This window comes from Erinaceus europaeus, chromosome 18 (genome assembly GCF_950295315.1).
Source record: "Erinaceus europaeus chromosome 18, mEriEur2.1, whole genome shotgun sequence".
Taxonomy (NCBI): Eukaryota; Metazoa; Chordata; class Mammalia; order Eulipotyphla; family Erinaceidae; genus Erinaceus; species Erinaceus europaeus.
Genome location: NC_080179.1, coordinates 75079455 through 75092956, shown reverse-complemented (window position 1 = coordinate 75092956; position 13502 = coordinate 75079455). Strand labels below are relative to the sequence as shown.

At 46.4% G+C, this 13502-nt stretch overlaps 1 protein-coding gene across 1 annotated transcript in view; it reads left to right on the top strand.

Moving 5' to 3' along the window:
* Positions 1 to 13158, top strand: part of AMER3 (APC membrane recruitment protein 3) — a 34475-nt gene extending 21317 nt beyond the window's left edge. The window contains exon 2 of the transcript XR_009546012.1: positions 12847 to 13158. The gene's annotated coding sequence lies outside the window, so the exon portion shown is untranslated. The remainder of the gene's footprint in view (positions 1 to 12846) is intronic.
* The last annotated feature ends 344 nt before the right edge of the window (positions 13159 to 13502 follow it).

The window sequence follows — 13502 nt, the reverse complement described above, 5'->3', positions numbered from 1 at the left end:
GACACCAAGACATGTCATACTTAGAATGGAAAGGAATAAGGATAAAGAAAGGATCCTCAAGGCTGCAAGAGAAAAACAAAGAGTCACCTACAAAGGAAAACCCATAAGATTAGCAGCAGACTTCTCCATACAAACACTACAGGCCAGAAGAGAATGGCAAGATATCTATCGAGTGCTCAATGAGAAAGGCTTTCAGCCAAGAATACTCTAGACTGTCATTCAGACTAGATGGAAGCATCAAAACCTTCTCAGACAAGCAACAGTTGAAGGAAGCAACCATCACCAAGCCTGCCCTGAAAGAAGTTCTGAAATGTCTCCTATAAACAACCAGACCACCACAAATAGGACATATATCAAAACACTCTAAAACTCTACAAGAATGGCATTAAAATATCTTCAATCTTTGATATCAATAAATGTCAATGGCCTAAATTCACTTATTAAAAGACACAGAGTAGGAAAATGGATCAGAAAACACAACCCAACAATATGTTGTCTACAGGAAACTCACCTAACTCAACAAGACAAACACAGACTTAAAGTGAAAGGATGGAAAACTATCATACAAGCCAATGGCCCACAAAAAAGGGCAGGAACAGCTATTCTCATATCTGACATGATAGACTTTAAAATAGATAAGATTAAAAAAGATAGGAATGGACACTACTTAATGCTCAGAGGATCAGTCAATCAAGAGGACTTAACAATTATTAATATCTATGCACCCAATGAGAAGCCATCTAAATACATCCAACTTCTACTGAAAGAGCTACAGCAATATATTAACAGTAACACCATCATAGTAGGGGACTTCAACACCCCACTATCTCAACTTGACAGATCATCCAGGAAGAAAATCAGTAAAGACATAAGGGAGCTAAATGAAGAGACAGATAAACTAGAACTATTGGACATTTTCAGAGTCATTCATCCCAAGAAACTGGAATACACATTTTACTCAAATCCACATGGATCATTCTCAAGGATAGACCATATGTTAGGCCACAAAGACAGCATCAGTGAATTCAAGAGCACTGAAATCATCCCAAGCATCTTCTCAGATGGAATTAAACTAACACTTAACAATCAACAAAAGATTAGTAACAGTGCCAAAATGTGGAAGCTCAACAGTACACTTCTTAACAACTTCTGGGTCAAAGAGGAAATCAAGGAAGAAATCAAAATGTTTCGAGAGTTCAATGAAAATGAAGACACAAGCTATCAAAATATTTGGGACACAGCTAAAGCAGTCCTAAGAGGGAAGTTCATAGCTATACAAGCACACATTAGGAAACAAGAAAAGGCACAAATAAACAGCCTGATTGCACATCTTAAAGACCTAGAAGAAGAACAACAAAGGAATCCTAAAGCAACCAGAAGGACAGAAATCACTAAAGTTAGGGCAGAAATAAATAACATTGAGAATAGGAAAAGCATACAAAAGATCAATGAAAGTAAATGTTGGTTCTTCAAAAGAGTAAACAAAAATCGACAAACCTTTAGCCAGACTCACAAAACAAAAAAGGGAGAAGACTCAAATAAATCGGATAGTAAATGAAAGAGGAGATATCACAACAGACACTGCAGAAATTCAACATATCATGCGAGGCTTCTATGAACAACTATATGCCACCAAGCTAGAGAACCTAGAAGAAATGAATGATTTCCTAGATACCTACCAACTTCCAAAACTAAGTAAAGAGGAAGTGGATAACATGAACAGGCCCATCACAGCTAATGAAATTGAAACAGTTATCAAAAATCTTCCCAAAAATAAAAGTCCTGGACCAGATGGTTTTACAAATGAATTCTACAAAACTTTCAAAGAAGAACTAATACCTCTACTTTTAAAAGTCTTCCAGAAGATTGAAGACACTGGAATACTCCCTGCCAGCTTCTATGAAGTCAACATCACCCTGATACCAAAAGCAGACAGGGACACAACCAAAAAAGAAAACTACAGACCAATATCTCTGATGAACATAGATGTGAAAATATTGAACAAAATTCTAGCCAACCGGATACAGCAGTATATAAAAAAGATTGTTCATCATGACCAAGTGGGGTTTATCCCAGGCATGCAAGGTTGGTTTAATATATGTAAATCAATCAATGTGATCCACCACACCAACAAAAGCAAGACCAAAAACCACATGGTCATATCAATAGATGCAGAGAAAGCCTTTGACAAAATACAACATCCCTTTATGATCAAAACACTACAAAAAAATGGGAATAGATGGAAAATTCCTGAAGATAGTGGAGTCTATATATAGCAAACCTACAGCCAACATCATACTCAATGGTGAAAAACTGGAAGCATTTCCCCTCAGATCAGGTACTAGACAGGGCTGCCCACTATCACCATTACTATTCAACATAGTGTTGGAAGTTCTTGCCATAACAATTAGGCAGGAGCAAGGAATTAAAGGCATACAGATTGGAAGAGAAGAAGTCAAACTCTCCTTATTTGCAGATGACATGATAGTATACATGGAAAAACCTAAGGAATCCAGCAAGAAGCTTTTGGAAATCATCAGGCAATACAGTAAGGTGTCAGGCTATAAAATTAACATTCAAAAGTCAGTGGCATTCCTCTATGCAAACACTAAGTTAGAAGAAATTGAAATCCAGAAATCAGTTCCTTTTTCTATAGCAACAAAAACAGTAAAATATCTAGGAGTAAACCTAACCAAAGAAGTAAAAGACTTGTATACTGAAAATTATGAGCCACTACTCAAAGAAATTGAAAAAGACACAAAGAAGTGGAAAGATATTCCATGTTCATGGGTTGGAAGAATTAACATCACCAAAATGAATATATTACCCAGAGCCATCTACAAATTTAATGCTATCCCCATCAAGATCCCAAGCACATTTTTTAGGAGAATAGAAAAAATGCTACAAATGTTTATCTAGAAAATGTTTATCTAGAAAAGACCTAGAATTGCCAAAACAATCTTGAGAAAAAAGAACAGAACCGGAGGCATCACACTCCCAGATCTCAAACTGTATTATAGGGCCATTGTCATCAAAACTGCTTGGTACTGGAACATGAACAGACACACTGACCAGTGGAATAGAATTGAGAGCCCAGAAATGAGGCCCCACACCTATGGACATCTAATCTTTGACAAAGGGGCCCAGACTATTACATGGGGAAAGCAGAGTCTCTTCAACAAATGGTGTTGGAAACAATGGGTTGAAACATGCAGAAGAATGAAACTGAATCACTGTATTTCACCAAATACAAAAGTAAATTCCAAGTGGATCAAGGACTTGGATGTTAGACCAGAAACTATCAGATACTTAGAGGAAAATATTGGCAGAATTTTTTTCCACATAAATTTTAAAGACATTTTCAATGAAACGAATCCAATTACAAGGAAGACTAAGGCAAGTATAAACCTATGGGACTACATCAAATTAAAAAGCTTCTTCACAGCAAAAGAAACCACTACCCAAACCAAGAGACCCCTCACAGAATGGGAGAAGATCTTTACATGCCATAAATCAGATAAGAGTTTAATAACCAACATATATAAAGAGCTTGCCAGACTCAACAACAAGACAACAAATAACCCCATCCCAAAATGGGGGGAGGACTTGGACAGAATATTCACCACAGAAGAGATCCAAAAGGCTGATAAACACATGAAAAAATGCTCCAAGTCTCTGATTGTCAGAGAAATGTAAATCAAGACAACAATGAGATATCACTTCACTCCTGTGAGAATGTCACACATCAGAAAAGGTAACAGCAGCAAATGCTGGAGAGGGTGTGGGGTCAAAGGAACCCTCCTGCACTGCTGGTGGGAATGTCAATGGGTCCAACCTCTGTGGAGAACAGTCTGGAGAACTCTCAGAAGGCTAGAAATGGACCCACCCTATGACCCTGCAATTCCCCTCCTGGGGATAGATCCTAAGGAACCCAACACATCCGTACACATATGTTCTTAGCAGCACAATTTGTAATAGCCAAAACCTGGAAGCAACCCAGGTGTCCAACAACAGATGAGTGGCTGAGCAAGTTGTGGTATATATACACAATGGAATACTACTCAGCTGTAAAAAATGGTGACTTCACCGTTTTCAGCCAATCTTGGATGGACCTTGAAAAAATCATGTTGAGTGAAATAAGTCAGAAACAGAAGGATGAATATGGCATGATCTCACTCTCAGGCCGAAGTTGAAAAACAAGATTAGAAAAGAAAACACAAGTCGAACCTGAAATGGAATTGGCATATTGCACCAAAGTAAAAGACTTTGGGGTGGGTGGGTGGGTGGGGAGAATACAGGTCCATGAAAGATGATGAATGACCTAGTGGGGGTTGTATTGTTAAATGGGAATCTGGGGAATGCTATGCATGTACAAACTATTGTATTTACTGTTGAATGTAAAACATTAATTCCCCAATAAAGAAATAAATTATTTAAAAAAAAAAAGATGAACCAGAACATAAAAGTACACTTCCGAATCAGTGTGCACTGAAAAGAATAGCCAGAATGCGTTAAAAAAAAACCTTTATAGGGGGAGTCTGGCAGTGGCGCAGTGGGTTAAGCGCACGTGGCGCAAAGCGCAGGGACCAGCGTAAGGATCCCGGTTCGAGCCCCGGCTCCCCACCTGCAGGGGAGTCGCTTCACGGGCGGGTTGCGGCTGCAACAACTAGGGCAACAAAAAGGGGGAAAAATGGCCTCCAGGAGCGGTGGATTCATGGTGCAGGCACCGAGCCCAGCAATAACCCTGGAGGAAAAAAAATAAAAAATAAAAAAATAAAAAAACCTTTATAGGGAGTCAGGCTGTAGCGCAGCGGGTTAAGCGCAGGTGGCGCAAAGCGCAAGGACCGGCATAAGGATCCCGGTTTGAACCCCGGCTCCCCACCTGCAGGGGAGTAGCTTCACAGGCGGTGAAGCAGGTCTGCAGGTGTCTATCTTTCTCTCCCTCTCTCTGTCTTCCCCTCCTCTCTCCATTTCTCTCTGTCCTATCCAACAACGACAACAACAATAATAACTACAACAATAAAACAACAAGGGCAACAAAAGGGAATAAATAAATAAAATAAATACTAAAAAAAAAGTAAAAAAAATACCTTTATAAACAAATGTACAGAGATAAGAAAATGGAAATTACAAGAGGTGATATGAGAAGATAGGACCCCTTTTAACTGGAGAAATCAAAGGAAAGGAGCAAAATGAGGGAAGAAGCAATATTGGAAGAGATAAAGTGACAGGGCCGGGCAGTGACACACCTGGTTAAGCGCATAGTTCTTCATGAACAAGGGTTCCGCTTGGCGCCTGCAGGCAGTGAAACAGGTCTGCAGGTATCTATCTCCTCTCCCTTCTCAATTTCTTACTATCCTGTTAAATAAAAATAGAAAGAAAAAAATGGGAAAAATGGCCACAGGGAGCAGTGGATTTGTAGTGTAGGCGCCATGCCCCAGCTAACCTTGGTGGCAAAATAAATAAATAGTAGAAAGTACTTTCCAGAATGCTTAAATAATATGAATCCTCAGAACTGGGAGACTTAAAGAAATACTATGAGTCAGGATAAATAAAGAGACACTCATTCTTAGAGATACCAGAAACCTCAGAAAACCAAACTAAGAAAAACATACTGCTAAAAAGCAGAGACAACAAACAAACAAATATACCCAAACAAGCAAAAAACCCAAACAGATTTGACAGTGTCAGTGGTGAAAGACAGTGACAGTGCTTGGACCAAGGGTGACACCACAGATTCACCGAGAGAACAGAACCACAAACGTGGACCTTCATATGTAGAGAAAAGAGTCCTGAAGCTGGAAGCGGAATAAAGACATTGTCCGATCAACAAAGCCAGAAAATTCTCCACCAACAGAGCCTTGCTGTTGGAATTCCATTGAGTGTGCTTTTTGGCAGGAAGAAGGTGACCCCAGTGAGGAGTCAGAGCTGCGGAGAGGAGTGGGGGAGTGGCGTGTGCTGCCACCCAGATGAGTGGGTGGGTGGCATCACACAATGACAGCACTGTTTGCACCATTTCAAACACAGGAGGAGTTAACATGCATGATAACAACAGCACAGTGTTGGCAGGGGAGGGGCTGGGGTTCAGCCTTCTAAGATCTTGCGTTGCCCAGGCCATTTCCAATGACTGAAAAGTGCACATTGTAAGCTTTGGGGTTTTCAGTGAATTGAAGCCATGTGTGTAACAGAAAGGAAAGTCTATTACTACGGATGCTAGATTGGTTATATATAGACTGAACGTTTCTGTGTTTTGCACTTTTAAAAATATACTCACGTTTTAAAATGTTAAATATTTATTTATTTGCTTTTTTTTTTTCTTCTAAACTGGAATACTGCTCACCTCTGACTTATGGTTGGGCCTGGGACCTCAGAGTCTCAGGCTTGAAAATCTTTCTGTATAGCCATTGTGCTTTCTCCCCAACACTGAACATACCTCTCTCTCTCTCTTTAAAAGGATATTTTCCTTTCCTTTTCTTTGATTTATTTTTTTTTCACAGAGAGATAAAACCTGAGAGGGAGAGAAAAAGACAGAGAGAGAGACAGAGAGATAAAACCTGAAAGGGAGAGAGAAAGACACACACACACACACACACAGAGATGCAGCACTGCCTCACTGCTTTATGAAACATTCCTCCTGTAGTTGGGGACTAGGGGTTTGAACCTGGGTCCTTGTGCTGGTAACATGTGTGCTCAATCAGGTGTACCATTACCTGGCCTCTGAATGCTTCTCTAGAAAAACAAAAATGACAGGAGCTGGTAAAAGAGTTCACCAGGATAGTGCCCCTGATTTATCATGGCAATGATCCAAGTTAATGCCCAATCCCCCTGGCCTGGAGGAAGGTCTCATGCTGTGGTCTTTCCCTCCACTGTCCTCTGTCTCTCTCTGAAAAGTCAGCTGGAAAAGGGATGAAGAACTTGTGACAAGAACAATAGTAACAACAGCAACAATAGCAACACAACAATGTTTATGATCATGATGACACTATAGGAGTAAAGTCGGAGTGCCTTGTCCCTCCACGGTGCAGAACACAAGCTTGTCTCCAGAGCAGAGGTCTGATGGGGCCACTCCCAGGAGGGAAGAACCACCCTGCCACACACACAGCCACTGTGAGCTGGGGGCCAACTGTCTCTGACAAGACAAGGAGGCTGGAGGTGGTGGTGGAGGAGGGCTTCTGGAGCTGTGACACAACTCGCCCAGAGCCTTCCTCAGAACTTTCCAGAAGCTGGGATCCCGTGTTGGACTGGGTGCTCTGCAGTGAAACACAGTGGGGGACATTCCATCCAGAGGACGGTGGGCTGGGGGCTACTGGAGGAACTAGGGGCAGTGCTTGCGTCCTGGGGAACTGGGGGAGGATAGCTGGCTGGGATGACATTAAGCCACTGTGCAGGGGTGGGAGATAGCTTACCTGGTAGAGGACATACCTTACTAAACCTGAGGACCTGGGTTCAAGTCCCTGGTCACTACGTGGGAGCACCAAGCAAACGGGAAGCTTCACGAGCAGCCGGGCAGTGTTGAGGTGTCTCTCCTCCTCTCTATGTCTCTCTCTCTATTTAACAAGAACAAAAATAGAGAGTCCATCAATAGTGGTGGGACTGTGTAGTTATGGGGCCCCAGTGATAACCCTTGAGAGCAAACCAAGCAAGCTATAATAGAGTGAGCAAAGAGCAATAGTGCAGATGACATATATGGAACTTGCACCTTCAGCCCACTGTCTGCTTTTATTCTCGAAACAGCCCTATAAGGTCTGTGCAGTCACTGTGCAGGTTTTACAGATAAGGACTTTGGATCACAGAGAGATTTGCTCCGCACACACACAGCAAGTATGCATCTGAGCGGGGAGCCTTGCCCTTGTCCTAACTCTTCTCCTCCTCCTTCTCCTCCTCCTCCTCCTTCTTCATCTTTTAGATAGAGACAGGGAGGCAGAGAGGGGGAGAGAATGAGAACACAGCATGGAAGCTTCCTTCAGCGTGGTGGGGACCGGGCTTGAACCTGGGTCATATACATGGCAAAGCAACACACTGTCCAAGTGAACTATTTTGCCAGTCCAGTCCTAACTCTGAATGCAGTCCATCTAGTGACAACAAATGAGATCAGCAAAGTGTCTCCTCTTCCTCCCCGCTTCTTTTCACCAGAGCACTACTCAGCTCTGGCTTATGGTGGTATTGGAGATTGAACCTGGGACCCTGGAGCCTCAGCCATGAAAGTCAGTGGCATCACCACTATGCTGTCTTCCTCAGTTCAGCGCCAGCCTCTTTCGGCCCTCAGTCTGTGCCAGGAGGGAAGAGTGGTAGCAGGAAGAGCTGCCTCTCCACTGAATTCATGTGAGAACTGAAGCTGGCTCCCGACACACCGAACGCTCTATGATTTCCGCACGAGATCCCTCTGCTGACATGGAGATGGGATAGCCTCACGGGCGGGAGAGAGAGATGGCCAGGGACTCGTGGCTGAGCTGGGAAGCAGTATCTCTTTATTGACGAGCAGGGATTTGGTTCAACAATCTAATCTCTTCTAATCACAACACAATTCTCTCCTGCATCTCTCCTGAGGCGGAAGAGTCAGGAACAAGGAAGTATGTAGGATAGGGGGCCGGGAGAAGGGAAAAGCGGGAACCAGTGAGGATTAAACCAGTGTCCCAGAGGCAGGGGAGTGCTTAGTTAGCAGTGGTTATGTCAGTAGAATACATCGTAAGTAATACAAGCGAACCTAATGTGAAGATAAAAACAGAAGGTCTTATAAGCGGGATTTAGAAGCAGACCAACATCAGCCTGAGAATTCTCTTCAGCCAAGGGTGCTGCTTGGGAGACTGTCACCATGCATGGCCGCCCCACTGGGCAGGGAGGGTCCAGAAAACAGCCCTGCTCACATCAGCATGGGTAGGCCACAGAGAGCGTGGAGGGGAGGCTGGGCTCAAACCCTGGCCAGGTGTCTCCAGGGTCACCTCAGGACACACAGAGCCGTGGTTACCACACAGCAAGGCTGAGCGTTCTGGGTACACTGGAGCTTGTTTGAGGCATCTTTCTCTGAAGGGGGCTTAAGTTCAGCCCCACACACCTGCACAGACAGAACATGCATGATCACATGGCCACCCAGGCTCTCTCTCAGTCTCTTTTAAATAGCTATTATTATTATTATTTTAAATATTTATTTATGTATTCCCTTTTGTTGCCCCTGTTGTTTTATTGTTGTAGTTATTATTGTTGTAGTTATGATTGATGTCGTTGTTGTTGGATAGAACAGAGAGAAATGGAGAGAGGAGGGAAAGACAGAGAGGGGGAGAGAAAGACAGACACCTGCAGACCTGCTTCACCGCCTGTGAAGCGACTCCCCTGCAGGTGGGGATCCAGGGGCTCGAACCCGGATCCTTATGCCAGCCCTTGTGCTTTGTACCACCTGCGCTTATTATTATTATTTTTACTGCTACCAGGGTTATTGCTGGGCCTTCATGTCTACATGAAGAATCCACTACTTCTGGTGATAATCCTTTTTTTTTCCTTTCTTTTTTTGGAGACAGAAATTGGGAAGTGAGGAGGAGACAGATAGGAGTCACATACATACAGCGCCGCTTCACCACGTACAACGCTTCTGCCCTGTAGATGGGGACTGGAGTCTTGAACCCGGGTCCCATGTACACCACGGCCTAGCCTTCTCCCTCCCCTCCCCTCCCCCCTCCCCCCTTTCCTTCTCTTTTTCTGTCTCTTTTGCCACAAGAGTTATGGCTGGGATTTTGCATGGCTTCACAGGTGGAGTCATTCCCCCTCTTTTTCTCCATTTTTAATAGAGGATGAGAGACAGCGAGATTAAGAGAGAAGGAGAGGCACAGGCAGCACTGCTTCACTGCTCAGAAAGCTTCCTCCTACAGGTGTTCCCACCTGGGGACTAGGGACTTTAGCCCAGGTCCTTGAGCATGGTGAAGTGAGCCACCTGCCGCCCCCCGCCCGGATCTTATCTTGCTGGGCTCCCAGTAGTTCTGAACTGCACAAACGGCCTTTTTGTCTGAAGCCTCACCGGCTGTGTGAGAACCCATTCACGGGCCGCAGAGCGGACTATGCAGCAGACTGTCAATCTCCCCCAGCCGCCTGCTTTGTATGGGAGGGTGAGTCACCCAGACTCGGTGGGCCCCCCATGATGAATGAGGGTGAGGGGGGCTCACATTCCTTCTCTGGGTCTGGTTGGAGCCCTGTGGGCAAGCAGGGGGCACCACTGCCCCACGTGGGGGTGTCATACACAATTACTGTGGCAGGCAGCCAGGCCAGGCCCGAGTCGGCTGCGGGTTTCTCCCTGTGTGCACCGTTGCTGTGAGGAGCCGTGGCCTGGCTTCCAGGCCCAGGGACCTAGCGGCTGCCCCATGGCTGGGTGTCCAGAGTTCACACTGTGTGGAGAGGGTACAGAAAGGGCAGGGACCCCAGGACCAGCTCTCAGATCAGTTTTCGGGGACACATTCGACTCGTTATTGGGTTGGCCAGGGGACAGGAGTGGGGTGGAGGGGACAGGTCTGAGATACTGGAGATAAGGGTAACCCAGACCGCTGGGCCCCGGATTTCAGCAGTACTAGGGCCAGACTCTTCCCCAGAGGAGAGATTCTCTCGATTCTCACCACCCCACCCTCCATCTGTGGGGTGGCTCTGTCACCAAGACTCCTCCTTACACAAAGCCTGGGTGTCCCCTAGTGGGAGGCAACAAGGCTCTGTCCTGGGAATAACATCATTGCAGACAAGCGTCTCCAGTACCCTCCACCCTGACAGGTTCAGGCCGAGCTTCTAATGCCTAGAATGGGGTGCTACTCACAGGCACCGCCTCCCCACCCCCAGCCCCAGCTCTGGGGTCCAGGATCCAAGTAGCTTGCTGTTGCCTAGAGAGGGGATGGGTGGGCATCCTCTTCCCACAATGAACATTTCTTCCCTGTGTCCACCACCTCCCTCCGCCCTCCACCCAGTCAAGCCTAAAACCCCTCTGTGGGCACAAAAGCCCTTTCTGGTCTGGCTCTTTTGAGTCCAGGCTGCATGATGTCTCCCTGGAGACGGCGCCTTCCGGCCCAGGCTGGCTCTCCTCTGCCCAGGCGCCCTGTGCTGACTCAGTGTCCCGCAGCCCTGGCTCCAGGAGAGGACAGAGCCCACACCCTGAGTCTGCCAGCACCGGGAGGGCCAATCCCTTCCCCGTGCCTCTCTGGGCCTTTCACTCCAGCCACTACTGCCTCAGTCCCCCTTCAGACTCTCAGAAGCTCTAAAACTTACAGCACACTCTGCTTATGCCACAGCTTGCACAAAACTCCAGGGAACAGGTGCCAACCCTCCCTTGGGCATCACCTCACTGTCGATGATTCAGAGAAGGGGGAATGTGGGTACATGGGGACGTGAGGACATAAGGACATCATTTGTCTGCTCTGGTCATGGACTCAGGGCCTCACTTCAACACCTGCAGCAGTGAGTACCCCTATAAGTGAGGGGCTTCACACAGTCTTTTTTCTAGAACCCCCCACAATGCAGGGGGCTGGCAGGGTGTGGTAGGGAGAGAAGTGTGCTAGGGGTCCCTCTACGCAGCAACAGGCCAGTGGGCTTCATGGCAGGGAGCGCCTACCTTGTACATTTGAGACCCCACTTCTTTTACTTGATTGTATCTCTCTCTCTCTTTCTCCCAGGGTTATCTCTGGGGTTCAGTGATTGTGTATCTCCACTGTTCCCCAGAGACCTTTTTTTTAAAAAAAAAAAATAGAGGATAAGAGTTAGGGAGAGAGAAAAAGAGACAGAGAGAGAGAGAGAGGAAGAAAGAGACGGAGAGGAGACACCTGCAGCACTGCTCCACCACTCTGAAGTCTCGCCCTGCAGGTAGTAGCGTGTGCCTTCTACAGGGTGTGCCGCTCCCCGTCCCTCTGGTGTCGTTTCTTATAAAAGCAGCAATCAAATGGACTTGAAACAGACAAAGCTACTGAGAGGGAAAGACCCACACCCTGAGGAGAGTACAGCTAACAGTCTCTCATTCCTTCTCTCACCAGCTCCCAGCTTTCCCAGCCCAGTGAAACTGCTGGCTTCCCGGGGGCTAGGGCTCAGCCCAGAGGGTTCTTTTCTCCCCTCACCCATGTCTTTCCTTGGGGTATGCCAAGGCAAGTGACACCCCGAGAAGCAGCAGCAATAACTCCATGTCCCAGCTCAGGCCACCGTCTGTGGTCCTGACCTCTGTGTGTTCAGTGGGTGGGGTGGGGGGGTAATAGGCACATGAGGGCTTTGGGCAGGACCCCCAGATGGGAGGAGGTCCTAGGATGCTCAGAAGCAGTACCCACTGTATTCCTGGCTGGAGGCACAAACTGCAAAGACAGAAAAGAAAGTCCCCATTGTCCCAGATAAAGGCCACCCTTCTTAATTCCTTTCTATGTCCTTTTCTCTTCTTTCCCTTTGTGACAAACCATTAGTGGCTTGGACCAGAAATGCCTGGGACACTCTCTATTGGTGCTGAGCCACCTGTGGTTTGCTTAAGGCCTGGGGGAAAGGGGAGGGGGGAAGTGAGGGGTGGAAGGGAGGGAGGGAGAGAGATGCTGGCCAATGCACCGGCTGGCTATCCCATTGCTGATCCTCCTACCCCTCAGGGCTCAGAATGTGACAACTTTGCCTGTATCGCAGTTGCAAGAGAAGGAGTTTCTCTTGCCATTCTGCACCCTGGGGTATTTCCCCAGTGTGGCTCCCAGCTCTCCCCGGTTGCAGTGAGGACACTACCTGAAAAGTCATCTGTCTGCAGGTCCCCGAGCTTGAGACTTACTTGGGGACTAAAACTTGCTCCTTCTACTTGAAAAGTGGCCTCTTTTTCAACAGTTTGTTCTGCGTTATATTTTAACTTTTTTTTTTTTTAGCCACCAGGTTCCAGATGATACCATGATGCCAACCTGACTTCCCTGGGCAGACGACCCCACCATGTGTCTTGGAACCTCACCTCCTCAGACCCCTACCCCACTAGGGAAAGAGAGAGAGAGAGTCTGGGAGGATGGATCGACCTGCCAACATCCATGTAAAGTGGAGAGCACTTACAGAAGCCAGACCTTCTGCCTTCTGCACCCCACAATGACCCTGGGTCCATACTCCCAGAGGGATAAAGAATAGGAAAGCTGTCAGGGGAGGGGATGGGATATGGAGTTCTGGGGGGTGGGAATTGTGTGGAGTTGTACCCCCTATAGTCTTGTCAATATTTCCATTTTATAAATAAAGATAATTAAATAAAAGAAAAGTGGCCTCTTTCCCCAAGGTCCCTTGTCACAAAATGGTTGAAACACACTGGGGCTATTCCTGAAAGAGTGGTGGGGAAGGAGGGAATGGGGGAAGGGGGGAAGGGGGGGATGGGGGAAGGGGGAATGGGGGAAAGAAGGGAGGAAGAGAAGAAAGGAAGGAGGGAGGGAGAAGGTAGGAGGAGTGCTTGACTGGTTTTCCAGCCAGGGGACCTAACAGGATGAATGGAGCCCAGGAAATGCAGAAAATGCAGAAGAATCTTGAGGAAGAAGCAGAGTCTGCCCTTGCATGCA